The sequence below is a fragment of the Eubalaena glacialis genome, chromosome 8 (assembly GCF_028564815.1).
Source record: "Eubalaena glacialis isolate mEubGla1 chromosome 8, mEubGla1.1.hap2.+ XY, whole genome shotgun sequence".
Classification (NCBI taxonomy): domain Eukaryota; kingdom Metazoa; phylum Chordata; class Mammalia; order Artiodactyla; family Balaenidae; genus Eubalaena; species Eubalaena glacialis.
Window position 1 is genome coordinate 20,939,107 of NC_083723.1, and position 13,115 is coordinate 20,952,221.

Genomic DNA, 13,115 nt, shown 5'->3' on the forward strand with positions numbered 1-13,115 from the left:
TGTTTAACTCTATCCTTAACCCCTTCCTCCTAACTCCATGGTAGCCTTGAAAACCAGGATCCCACAACCAAGATGAAAATCAGCAGCCTGGCAGCCACCAGAGGGGGCAAAATTGGGTTGGAGTTCCTTCAAGGCCTCAAATCCAGAGAATTGAAATTATTTGACCTGTCTCATGCTTCCCTGGATGATCTCACTTGCAAGTTTGCCTGTATTTGACCTGACTCAAAGCAAAAAGCCTTTTTCTGGGGATGTTTGTCAAAAATATTTAGAGGCAGTTATCTAACTTTGGGTGGCTGCCTGGAGGTAGTAGATAACAGTAAGGGCAAACAATAGGCAAACCAAGAAGCTTAAAAGGAAAAGCTAGGGCCTGAGCTGTCTATACAGGATACCTCGTTTTATTGCACTTTGCTTTTTTGTGCTTCACAGATATTCTGTCTTTTACAAATTGAAGTTTTGTGGCAACCCTATTGGAACCATTTTCCCAACAGCATTTGCTCATTCCATGTCTCTGTGTCACATTTTGGTAATTCTGACAATATTCCAAACTTTTTCCATTATTATTATATTTGTTATGATGATCTGTGATGTCAGTGATCTTGAATGTTACTAAGGCCCACATGATGGGTAGCAATTTTTAGCAAGAGATAACTTTTAAATTAAGGTCTGTACATTGTTTTATTAAACATAGTGCTACTGCACACTTAACAGACTATAGTATAGTATAAATATAACTTTTATATGCAGTGAGAAACTGAAAAATTCATGTGACTCACTTTATTGCAATATTCACTTTACTGTGGTGGTCTGGAACTGAACCTGTGATATCTCTGAGGCATACCTATAGAGACTTTGAAAAGCCCAGATGTATTCCTGGGAATCTGGAAGGCCATGCACATGTATATGGCTGTGTGCATACCCAGGGCTGTACACATGCCCAGGAAAGACCGGAGAAGGCCCTAAACCCTCCCACTGCACTGACCTTGAGGCTCTGTGCAAGCAGGAAGTGAAAGCTAAGGCACAGTTGTCAACTGTCTGGCTAAGTGTTGAAGGTATACCATACACAGAGCTCCTCAACAACAACTGGGAAGTTCACTGGTTCTAGGCATTTATGGAAGTATCTGTATAATCATTAGCTGACCATTAAGCTAGTTGAGCAGAGACTTCAGTGGTAACACATGACTTTAAGGAATTCACTTAGAAAAGTCACTAAACAAACAAAAACAAACAGCAACAACAAAGTCTGGGAGGGGGTGGAATCTGATATTCAGAATTGACACATTATATTATTTTAAATGTCCAGTTCTTACCAAAAATTTACAAGACATTCAAAGAACTAAGAAAATATGGTCATGCACAGGGAAAAAAAATTAATAGAAAATGTCCCTGAGGAAGCCAAGACATCGGACTTAAAAGACAAAAGCTTTTTAAAATAAGCTGTTTTTAAAATGTTCACAAAACTAAAGGAAACAATGTCTAAAAAACTAAAGGAAGGTATGAGAATTATGTCTCATCAAATACAGGATATCAATAAAGAGATAGTAATTATTTTTTAATCAAAATCCTGGAATTAAAAAGTACAATAAATGAAATGCAAAATTCACTAAAAGGGCTCAACAGCAGATATGAACAGGTAGAAGAAAGAACCAGAAAATGTGAAGATAGGTCAACTGAGACTAACAGTCTGTGGGTTTTAAAGAAAAAAAAGAAAAAAGAATGAAGGAAAATGAACAGAGCCTCAGAATCCTTTGGGATACCTTAAAGCATTCCAACATACACATAATGGGAGTTCCAGAAGGAAAGGACAGAGAGATAGGGAGAGAAAGAATCTTTGAAGAAATAATGATCCAAAACACCCAAATTTGATGATAAACACTAATCTACATGTCTAAACATCTGAACAAATTCCAAGTAGAATAAACTCAAAGAGATCCACACCAAGACATCATAATAATAAAATTACAGAAAGAGAAAATCTTAAAAGCAGCAAGAGAAAAGCAATTTGTCACATACACTTGATTCAATAAGGTTAATAGCTAATTTTTCATCAGAAACCATGGAGGACAAAAGGCACTGAGATAACATATTCAAAGTCCTGAAAGGAAAAGACTGTCAGTCAAGAATTCTATATCTAGTAAAATGATCCTTCAAAAATGAAAAACAGCATGAAAATGAAATTAAGAAAATAATTCCATTCATAATAGAGTCAAGGAATAAATTATTTAGGAAAAAATTAGTAAAAGTAGTGCAAACTTATACTCTGAAAACTACAAAACGTTATTTAAAGAAATTAAAGAAGATCTATATAAATGGGAAGACATCCTATGTTCATGTATCAGGAGACTTAGTGTTGTTAAAATGGCAATATTCCCCAGCTTGATCTACAGATTCTGTGCACTCTCTATCGGAATCTCAGCTAGATTCTTTGTATACTTTAGAACCTGATCCTCAAATTCATACGGAAACTCAAAGGACCCAGAATAGCCAAGACAATCATGGGGAAAAAAAAGAATGAAATTAAAAGATTCACATATCCCAGTTTCAAAACTTGCTACACAGCAACAGTAATCAAGCAGTGTGGTACTAGCATAAGAAAAGACAATCAATGGAATAGAATTGAGAATCCAGAGATAAACCCTCACATTTATGGGCAAATGACTTTTGACAAGGGTGTCAAAACAATTCAGTGGAGAAAGAATAGTCTTTTCAACGAATAGTGCTGAGACAATTAGACACCCATGCAGAAGAATAAAGTTGGATCTCCTACCTCATATGATATATAAAAATTAACTCAAAATGGATTAAAGATGTAAATGAAGGAACCAAACCTATAAAACTCTTAGAGGAAAACATAGATGTAAATCTTCATGATCTTGGATTATGCATCGTTTGCTTAGATATGACACCTAAAACACAAGCAACCAAAGGAAAAAAAAAAACAGATAAATTGGACTTCATCAAATAAAAACTTTTGTGCTTCATAGAATCAATAGAGAGACTGGAGAAGTAAGCTCTGAAAATGAGCAGGAACCAAAGAAGGCCAGGATGCCTATGACACTGCCACCACTGGGAGTTCAGTGCCTCCAATACTCCTAGGCTCTCCAATGGCCACTGCTGCTGTAAGTCATTTCTGCACCTCCCCTACACTCCCTCAGAAATCAAAGTCAAACTCAAAATCCCAATGAGATACCATTTCACCTCCACTAGGATGGCTAAAATTTATAAAAGAGGCAATAGCAATTAGTGGTGAGGATGTGGAGAAATAGGAACCCTTATGTGCTGCTGGTGGAAATGTAAAGTGGTACAGCCACTTTGGAAAACAATCTGATGGTTCCTCAAAAAGTTAAACCTAGAGTTACCATTTGACCCAGAAATTCCACTCCTAGGTATATACCTGAGATGTGAAAACATATGTCCACTTGTATACTGATGTCCATAGAGGCATAGGTCGTAATAGCCAAAAGGTGGAAGCAACCCACGTGTTCATCAACTGATGAATGGATGAGTAAAACTTGTTATATCCATGAAACAGAATATTATTCAGCAGTAAAATGAATGGACTTATATGTTCTATGACATGGATGAACCTTGAAAACATTATGTGAAAGAAGTATATTCCTTGATTATATGAAAGAAGTATACTCAATGATTATATGAAAGACCATACATTCTATTATTCCATTATTAGAAGTGTCTAGAATAGGCAAATATGTAGAGAAACACAGTAGATTGGTGGTTGTCTAGGGTTGGGGGAAATGGTAAGACTACAGGTTGACAGCAAAGTGTATGGGGTTTCTTTTTTTGAGGTAATTAAAATGTTTCGGAGTTAGTGGTGATGGTGGCCCAACTCTATGAATATACTGAAAGCCATTGAACTGTATACTTTAAGTGGGTGAGTTACATAACGTGATTATATTTCAAAATTGTTACCAAAAGTTGGACAAAGGATTTGAATAGATATTTTTCCAAAAAAAAGATATGTAAATGGCCAATAAACACATAAGAAGATGTTAAACATCATTAGCCATCAGGAAAATGCAAATCAAAGCTATAATAAGGTACTATTTCACATACACTAAGATGGCTGTAATGAAAAAGACAGACAGTAACAAGTGTTGGTGAAGATGTGGAGAAATTGTAACCTTCAATGCTGATTGTGGGAATGTAAAATGGTGCAGTTGCTGTGAAAAACAGTGCGGCAGTTCCTCAAAAAGTTAAACATAGAGTTACCATTTGACACAGCAATTCCACTCCTAGGTGTATACCTAAGAAATGAAAACATGTCCACACAAAAAATTATACCCTCATGTTCATAACAGCATTATTCATAATAGCCAAAAAGTGAAAACAACCCAAATGTCCATTATCTGATGAGTGGATAAACAAAAGGAGGAGTATCTATACAATGGAATATTATTTAGTGACAAAAAGTAATTAAATATTGTTACAAGTTACAACACAGACGAATTTTGAAAACATGCTATGAGAGAAGTTGGTCACAAAAGCCCCCATATTATATGTTCTATTTGTATGAAATATCCAGAATAGGAAATCCATAGAGACAAAGTAGATTAGTGGTTGCTAGTGGCTGGGTGAGGGAGGAATGAGGAATGACTATTAATGGATATGGGGTTTCTTTAGGGGTGATGAAAATTTTCTGGAATTAGATAGTGGTGATTGTTGTATAACCTTATGAATACTAAAAGCTATTGAGTATTACATTTTAAAAGAGTAAATTCTATGTTATATAAATTACATCTCAATTTTTAAAAATACTCCAAGTCATACCATCCAAATATTATCACCATTAACATTAGGGTAACATTCCAGGTCTCTTTCTAGGCATATATATGACTAGAGAGGTAGAACGGATGAATGGATGGATGGATAGATAGCTATATTGATTGAATACTCAACTGATATTTTTAAGAGAATGGGGTGATACAATAGATACTATGTTTATTTTTTTGTTTGGTTTTTTTTTTAAGTTTTTAATTAATTAATTATTTATTTATGGCTGTGTTGGGTCTTCGTTTCTGTGCGAGGGCTTTCTCTAGCTGCGGCAAGTGGGGGCCACTCTTCATCGCGGTGCGCGGGCCTCTCACTATCGCGGCCTCTCCTGTTGCGGAGCACAGGCTCCAGACGCGCAGGCTCAGTAGTTGTGGCTCACGGGCCTAGTTGCTTCGTGGCATGTGGGATCTTCCCAGACCAGGGCCCGAACCCGTGTCCCCTGCATTGGCAGGCAGATTCTCAACCACTGTGCCACCAAGGAAGCCCCCAGATGCTACGTTTATTAAAAAGTATCTGCATATCTTCCTTTTATCCCCAATCCCCACTTTTGCCCCCTCTATTCTGTGCTTTAGGGGGGCTGACCTGCATAGGTTGCTTGATTCATCAGGTTTTTAGTGGGTTTAGCCAATGAAAGTCACCAGCAGGACACAGAAGCCTGGAGAAGCAAGGTGGGAACATTTATCCCTCAGCTTCCTTGATGGGGGTTGATGCATCTCCTCAAGGGCCCAGCCTTCTTCATGTAGCTGTCCTCTCTGCATTCTAGTGGCCTTTCCTTTCTCTTCCACCTTTGAGACTAAGTGGATACAGGCCTCTGCTATTGCTGGTTCTGGAACACTGTACCCTCCCTTGTTGGTTTCTCTAAACCCTGCCCCTACCTTTGTAAATAGTCTTAAACCCTCTTTAAATTACCCCATTTGAATATGGCAGGAACGAGACTGATAACAAAGTTTCAGATTTGTATTAATCAGTATGAGTATAAATAAGCAATACATTTAATATTTATTAAGTAGTATTAGGATTAAAATGGATTCAGTATTATTAGTAGTAGCATTTAATTTTACTTTAATTTAATAGAAAAAAAAAAACTAAAGTGAAACTGAAGAAATTGTTGAACTTCAAATATTTCTTTACCATAAGAGATATTATTTTCCAAAAGCTACTTCCTTAGAGGTTCAGAGCTCTTATTTAAAACAAAATATGTATTTTTTAAAATCCTCTCTAAAAATTTAAAAATACATGTTTCAATCTAAACAGTAGCTCTTGACTTCCAGCTTTGAAAGATAAAGACACGCGAAATCTTACATTTCCTCTGACCTCATTCCTCTACCTCCTGATTTTTGTTAGTTATATTATTATTACTTTTAAAAAAATAATAAATTTATTTATTTATTTATTTACTTATTTTTGACTGCATTGAGTCTTTGTTGCTGCACACGGGCTTTCTCTAGTTGCGGAGACCGGGGGCTACTCTTCCTTGCTGTGCACGGGCTTCTCATTGCGGTGGCTTCTCTTGATGTGGAGCATGGACTCTAGGGTGCGCGGGCTTCAGTAGTTGTGGCACACAGGCTCAGTAGTTGTGGCTTGCAGGCTCTAGAGCACAGGCTCAGTAGTTGTGGCACACGGGCTTAGTTGCTCCGCAGCATGTGGGATCTTCCTGGACCAGGGATCGAACCCGTGTCCCCTGCATTGGCAGGCGGATTCTCAACCACTGTGCCACCAGGGAAGCCCTATTATTATTACTTTTGCATTACTCAAATTTATCCCATTCATACTCTCTTCTGTAACTATAATTCCCATAATTGTTTGATATGGTCATAATATTTAAATGGACCAATGTTTATCACCAGTCCTTTTATGTGGCTTTTCTAAACCTGAGTTCTTATATTGATTAATCTTTTAATTGACCGAATTTCATTGTCAGTTGTTGCTATTTTTGTTGTTTTGCAAGTTTCATTATGGATATCATATTCCTTTAAGTCTTTCATGTTTGAGAATGTCTGCTTTTGGTTTTATCCTTGACTAATATTTTATCTGGGCTTAATATTCTTGGGTCACATTTTCATTTTCCCAGAATCTTATAAACATAGCACTATTATTTTCTTGAATTGAATGTTGCTTTGGAGAAGTCTGAGGCTAACCATATCATTTTTACCACTTTTAAATATGGCTTGGTTTGTCTGTTTGAAAACCTAAAAACTTATTTTATTCTTGAAGTCTAATAACTAAGGATATATATTAATATTGTGTAGCTCTGTGTTCAGTGATTTTTTTGGTGGGCGGTGGGCATGCCACATGGCTTGCGGGATCTTAGTTCCCCTGACCAGGGATTGAACCCGGGACCTCCGCACTGAAAGCACAGAGTCCTAACCACCAGGCTGCAAGGGAATTCCCGTCTGTTCAATGACTTTTGTCAGAATTTCAGGGAACACGATATATTCTTTCAATCTGCAGATTCACTTCTTCGTTCATTTAGGAAAATTCTCTTTGATTACATCATCTGACATTCCACTCAGTGGATTCTTTATCGGGGATAACAGTTATCTTTATGCTGAATTACAATACTTTGTCTTCCACCTTTATTAGCATCTCTCTAGGCTCTTGAAGCTTTGTCATTTTCATCTGCATCTTTTGTGATTATCTCAAACCAGAAATAAGCCCACACGCATCTGCCCAACTAATTTTTGGCAAAGATGCAAAAGTAATGCAATGGTCGAAGGATACCTTTTCCCACAAATGGTACTGGAACATTTGGATATTCCTAGCGTCCCCTGCCCCCTGCCCCTCAATGAACCTCAGCCTAAACCTCACACCTTACACAAAAATTAACTCAAAATGAATCATAGACTTAAACGTAAAACTATAAAATTTTAGAAAAACACATAACATAAAATCTTTGGGATGTAGGGCTAGGTGAAGAATTTTTAGACTTGATATCAAAAGCATAACCCATAAAAGGAAAAACTGCTAAACAAGACTTCATCAAAATTAAAAACTTTTGCTCGATGGAAGATACTATTAGAGAGTAAAAAGACAAACTAAAGACTGGGAGAAAATGTTTGCAAGCCACACATCTAATAAATGACTTGTGTTTAGAATATGTAAATCATGCTTAAAACAGTAAAGAATAAACAATCCAATCAGAAAATGGGCAAAAGACAGGAACAGACATTTCACTGAAGAGGAAATACAGATGGCAAATAAGCACATGAAAAGATATTCAACATCATTAGCCATTAGAGAAATACAAATTAAAACCACTAGATATCAGGCTTCCCTTGTGGTGCAGTGGTTAAGAATCTGCCTGCCAAAGCAGGGGACACGGGTTCAAGCCCTGGTCAGGGAAGATCCCACATGCCACGGAGCAACTAAGCCCATGCGCCACAACTACTGAGCCTGCGCTCTAGAGCCCGCGAGCCACACACAACCACTGAAGCCCGCACGCCTAGAGCCCGTGCTCCGAAACAAGAGAAGCCACCACAATGAGAAGCCCGTGCACTGCAATGAAGAGTAGCCCCCGCTCACTGCAACTAGAGAAAGCCCGTGCACAGCAATGAAGACCCAACACAGCCAAAAATAAAATTAAAAATAGATTAATTAATTAAAAAAAAACACGAGATATCAAAAATACTAATAATACCATATGCTGGTGAGGATGCAGAGAAAACAGGATCTGTCATGCATTGTTGGTGGGAATCTAAAATTTCAGTGTGGTACAGTCACTCTGAAAAATAGCCTGGCAGGTTGTTTTTTGTTTGTTTGTTTGTTTAATTAATTAATTTATTTATTTTTGGCTCCGTTGGGTCTTCGTTGCTGTGCATGGGCTTTCTCCAGTTTCAGCGAGCAGGGGCTACTCTTCATTGCAGTGTGCGGGCTTCTCATTGCGGTGGCTTCTCCTGTTGCGAAGCACGGGCTCTAGGTGCGTGGGCTTCAGTAGTTGTGGCGAGTGGGCTCTAGAGCACAGGCTCAGTAGTTGTGGAGCACAGGCTTAGTTGCTCCGTAGCATGTGGGATCTTCCTGGACCAGGGATCGAACCCGTGTCCCCTGCATTGGCAGGCAGATTCTTAACCACCGTGCTACCAGGAAAATCCCTAGTCTGGCAGGTTTTAAAAAAAATAAATATGTGCTTACTATTCAACCCAGTGATTGTATTCTTGGGCATTTATCCCAGAGAGATGAAAACATCTGCATGAATATTAGTAACAACTTTATTCATGATGGCCCAAAACTGGAAACAATCCCAATGTCCTTCAATAGGTAAATGGTTAAACCAACTGTGGTACATCCATACTATGGACTATTACTCAGCACTAAAAAGGAATGAACTCTTAATAAGTGCAATACGGATGACCTCAAGAGAATTACGCCAATCTTAAAAGGTTATATCCTATATGATCTCATTTATAAAACATTCTTGAAATGACACAGTTATAGAGATGGAGAGGAGATTAGTGATTGCCAGGGGTTGAGGCAGGGAGGGGAGAAGGACAGGGAGAAGAAGAGGTGAGTATGGCTGTGAAAGGGTAGCATGAGAGATCCCAGAGGTGATGAAACTGTTCTCTATCTTGAAATGGTGATGGTTACATGAATCTACACACGTGATAACATTTTATAGAATTAAATACACACAAATGAATGCATGTAAAACTGGTGAAATAAGGTCAGTTAATTACATCAATGTCAATTTCCAGGGTGTGATATTGTATTGCAGTTATGAAAGATATTACCATTGGACAGATAGATGAAGGGTACGTGAGATCTCTCTGTATTATTTCTTACAACTGCATGTGAATCTACAACTATCTCAAAATAAAAAGTTGAATTAAAGGGGAAAAATGAGGTTCCATTTCCAAAAGAAAATTTGTATTGTGCGCGAGGAACCGTGTGGGAAGAGTACTGCTTCTATCTACTGATCATCATGTATCACAATCACACACTCAAACGCACACACGCACAGATGTATTAGTCACAGAAGTTCTTACAAATTGACATAGGAAAGGAAATTTAGAATTGTTCATCTGGGCATAACTAATAAGGTAATAAAGGGAACTGCAAATGAATTGGAGCAAAAAATCTTTGCATGTTTCATAAAGCTTTCCTGATCCAGCCTTTTCTACAATGGCCCCCTAATGAGGAAGGAGCGATTAGTGTGCTATGAGATGTGTAATGTGGCAGTTTGAGCAGCTCCCTGAGTCTGGCTGTGGCGCTGGCAGTCTTTGTGCCCAGTCTGGACTCATTGAAGTGCTTTGGCTTTATTTCCTTTTGTTTCTTGCTTCTTAATGGAGGTTACACTGAGTGGGAAGGAAGTCCCGAGTTGAATGTATAATCGCCATGGGAACAGAGGCCACAATCAATCCCTGGGAATGTAGCTCTTGGCCCCCACATAACTATTGTCAAAGTCTTTCTTATGCACTTTTCTATGTTTTGAATGCTTCTGAGTTTGAGTGAATGTGTGTATACATGCCTGTGTGTATAATACTTATAGGTTACCTGGTTTGTCCTTGAGGGCAGAGGCAGAAGAAAATGTAGGACACCTTATACAAACAACTTCACATTCCTCAAACTTCTGGTTTGTGTTTATTAGCTAGGAATCAATTGTAATCAAGTACAGTAGAAGAAAAGTAATTTCTGAAAAATCTGAACTCCCACTTACCTCCATTCAGGCCACCATTTCTCTTCTATAGGAGACTAAGTCCAGCATTTATGATGCTAGCAAAATTTGATTTTCTGTCTTCCTCACCTTCATTTTCTCCTGGTCTAGATGACCCCAAATTGCGATGATCTTTGCACACCCAGTGGTCTTTCTGGGACTCTTAAATCATGAATTGCCTCCTCATCTTGTTCTTCTCCATTGATTGTCCACTCGGTGCTCCTTGACTCACACTGGATTGATATGTACCGAAAGTTTCTGCCCCTGGGCTCTATTCACTCCACAAACCTTCCTAGAGACTGTCTTTCCTGTCGTGAAGACCTACAGTGCCTTCTAGACAAATATTCTGCTCTAAATGACTCCAGTGGTTACCTTTAGGATAGACTTAAACTTGCTAAATCTTCACGAGAAGACTCCAACAGGCTTGGTAGAGAGGGGATGAAGAAGACAAAGTCTAGGATCTAATTTAATGTGGGGAAAGCTTCTATAAAGATCTCAAAACAAATTTGCAAGAGTATGAAATCACCTGAGTCACAAGATGCTATTCTTCAGACATGGGTGTAAGATTCTTACAGAAGTAAGAATTGAACCTATTTTCAACATTTGCTCAGTTATCTGGTATCTGAGAAAAGAATAGGCAATTCAGAAACTATAGGAATGATGATCTGCCAATTCAGTAATTTAGATTTCCAGGGAGAGAAGCTAGTCAAGTCAGTTGGATCTATCTACCTGGATCTCCTGTATGCATCCCTCTCTTCTTAACCCTGGCTGATTTCACCAAATTTGTATAGAGATTGCTAATCCTGAGGTAGAATTTAATGATAAAGGTATTTTTAAAAATTCCTACCAAATACATAAACTGGCATCAAACTCTTTTCTATTGATCTCTTTTTAGTTTCAGTGTGCAGTGGGCAGAATTCTAAGATGACCCCCAGTGACCCATGCCCTTATATAATCCTCTCCCCATGGAATCTCATTCCTGTAATTAGGTTACATTATATGGCAAAGGTGAAGGGATTTTTTTCAGATGGAATTAAAGCAACTAATTAGTTGAGTTTAAGTTAATTAGCCCTGGGGGGACTTCACCTAAATCAGGTGAGCCCTTTAAAAGGGTATAGAGGTAAGCCATTTCTCTGCTGGCCTTGAAGAAGTAAGATGTCAGGAGTTCTACAGCCGCAAGGAAATGAATTCTTCCAACAACCATGTGTACTTGGAAGAGGACCCCAAGCCCCAGATGAGACCCCAGCTCTGACTGACATGTTGATTGTAGTCTTGTGAGACCCTGGAGCAGAGAACACAGGTAAGCCATGCTCGGCCTCGTAACCCATGGACCCTGTGAGATCATAGATGGATGTTGTTATAAGCCCCTAAATTTGTGTTAACTTGTTGTGCCGCTATAGAAAACTCATACACAATTTAATCTCTAGATGTTTGGTTAGCTGTTGCAGAGTGGCTATTTTGTTACCTTGCTTTATTGTCAGTCTCTTTCAGTATGCCCTATCAGCTAACAGGGGAAGGCAGGAAAAAAAACACCCCTTAACACCAGGCTCTGAGCCTGTGTTTTGCATACTATAGACAAAAGAGGGGAAATAGTATAAATATAAATTCTTATTTTGATCTTCCATCAGGATATAAAACTTTCCGCATTGCAGACAATTCATTACCGAATTCTGTTGGTTCTACGTTCAAAATATATCCTGAATCCATTTTTTCCTTTCAATCCCCATTCCACCCTAGTTGAAGCCACCATCCCTCAGAACCCAGATGAGTATAAACCAGCTTCCTATCTAGTTTCCCAGCATCTTCCCTTTCCCTCTTCTCACTCTTTCCGGACCAGTCCAAGGAGCTATGAACATACTGGGGGGCGGGGGAGGAGGACTATGTCTCTTCCCCACTTAAAGCATTTCAATGGTTTTTCATTGTTCTTAGGATAAAATCCAAAATGACTCGGGTTCTCCCCAAAATAATCTTGATCCACTTTCCTCTACAGTACAACTCTCCAGCCCTGCTGATCTTTTTGTTTTTTGTTAGGCACATGTCATCTCTTGAGCCTGGAATACACTTTTTTGGCTAATTCTCACTCCTCCTTCAAGTCTTAGCTCAAAAGTCACTTCTTTAGAGAAGCCTCCCCAGACGCTCTGTAGCAGATGCTATTGAAGCCCCGCCTCATCACCTGTACCCAGGTAGTGAACGTTCCTTAGCCACTACAGGTGTGGCTGCTGCTAACTGCTCACACCTGCACCTTTCTGTAGAGAGTTGCCTTTGGCTGATGGGAACTGCCTGGCTGAAAGATGCCTAGGAGGTTATTCTCCCCGAAGAGGGCGGCCTTAACCAATTATTAAGTGATATGGGGGTAAAACAGCTCAGTCCTCTTGCCTCTGGGTGAGACAAATTTGGTCCTGAAAGGAAGCTTCAGAGCTCCTGGTAGGATCAGGCTGAGGCTAGAGTTCTCCTGAAACCCATCTTTACCCAGATTCTCCCCCCGCCCTCACTCTGCTGCTGTCAGTCCCTTAGAGGCCTCTCCAGAGAGCACTCTCTGAATCAATCACTTGCACAAGTGTCCCCACTTCAGGTTCTCCTTCTAGAGAACTTGCCCCAAGATGCTCGCAATAGAAATGACATTCCTTACTGTCTCACGTACATCCTCTTTTCCTTTACTGCACTTTTCACAAATAGCGAT